At 50.9% G+C, this 1,464-nt stretch overlaps 1 protein-coding gene across 1 annotated transcript in view; it reads left to right on the top strand.

Annotated features, from left to right (window-relative positions):
- Positions 1 to 606: 606 nt before the first annotated feature.
- Positions 607 to 1,464, top strand: part of Cd4 (CD4 molecule) — a 16,669-nt gene continuing 15,811 nt past the window's right edge. Inside the window, exon 1 of the mRNA XM_010611659.1 lies at positions 607 to 785. The gene's annotated coding sequence lies outside the window, so the exon portion shown is untranslated. The remainder of the gene's footprint in view (positions 786 to 1,464) is intronic.

Raw genomic sequence — 1,464 nt, 5'->3', positions numbered from 1 at the left:
CCATTTGCAACCTAGATCATCATAAAGTTCAGAACATTCAGACTACAGGCATGCAAGGAGTGGCGTGACCTGCCTTGGGTCTCTGTGTTCACTACAGTTTCTACCTAGTTTCCTAGCTACTTCAAAACAGCCACCTAACAATTCACAATTAATCATTAGTTATCCTGTAAGGGATGGGGGGGGAGCGACAGTCTCTAGGTTGTTTGCTGATCAAGATGGAGTCGCTCTGGTTCAGCCAGGCTCCCACAAGGTGACTGCGAGGTCCTGTGGGCGGATGTGAATCCACGTGGGGCGCTCACAAGAGACAGCTGGAAAAAAGCCCTGGGGCACAGGAAGCTCTCCAGCCCTCCCTGCCATGCTGGGCCACCTAGAACATCTTTGGAACCTGTAGCCTGTAAAGCCTGCTGGGCACATGTTCTCCCACTGCTTTACCCCAGCGCCAGGCTCTATCTGCCTGTGTCAAGAGCTCGGTCTTTTTCATCCCGGACACAGGCTGTGAGGTTCTGGGCTCCGGCAAGATGCTGCTCAACTCTTTTTCCCATGACCTTGCCATTTTTACTTCAACATTTTCCCCAAGAGCTGGGGCGTGGGAGGGGTGACCCCAGGCCCAGGTGGTGACGTTGGGGGCCGGCCCAGGCCTGGAGCTGGAGGAGCCTTGCCACTCTGCTTCCTGTCTCTTCATTTAAGAACATCTCTGCAGCAGTAACAAAGCCCTCTCCCCTGGGTGACAGCCCCACACCCTCACATCTGTTCGAGGAGCAAGAGGAAGAAAGACAGGCTTGGAGGTAAGAGGTGCCCACTTGGGCCTCTTTCCTTTACAGGGAGCTGGGAAGGGCTGTAAACATGGCGCTGGGCGCTGAGAGCTGGACTCAGCTGTCTGCCCGCAGCCCTGGCCACCGTCTCTTGCTTTTCTCTCGGAACTGGTCCTAGGCAGCCATGGGGAATGTGACTAAGCTTCTGGAGGCCAGGGCTACCCACGCTCCTCTCTGCGTCCCCACCAGGCTCAGATCCTCACAAGAATGGAGAAGGTCCAGGGCAGCAAGGCGGCGGAAGTCATGGGACAGGGGATGGGGTGAAGCCCCAAAGAGAAAGAGCAGAAAAGGAGCTGCTTCTAGAAAGAAGCAGAAGGAGGAGAAAAATGGCAAAAGCAAGAAAAAGAGAATGAGAAGTGGAATGTAGTCGAGAGACGGTTCTCCCAGAATTAATTTCTGCAGTGACACAACTACTAAAAGTTCACACTTCCAATCACACCTGGAGCGTTTAAGCCACACAATTTATGTAGCCTCTCTTCACTCTTCTGTGTTTATGTGTGTTTTAAAATTTATCTCTACTTTGGTGCATTTTTGGAATTTTTAAATAGTACATCTAAAGGCACTGCTACTTCAGTTAGCTTAATTAAAGAAATAGAAAGCTCAAATTCTCAAAAAGTATTGAAACCGAGCTCTTATGAAATACTGAAAAGGA

This window comes from Fukomys damarensis, unplaced genomic scaffold (genome assembly GCF_012274545.1).
Source record: "Fukomys damarensis isolate Sample0158 unplaced genomic scaffold, DMR_v1.0_HiC HiC_scaffold_19, whole genome shotgun sequence".
Taxonomy (NCBI): Eukaryota; Metazoa; Chordata; class Mammalia; order Rodentia; family Bathyergidae; genus Fukomys; species Fukomys damarensis.
Note: the sequence above shows the minus strand (reverse complement) of the source record. Positions and strands in the feature narration are given on the sequence as shown.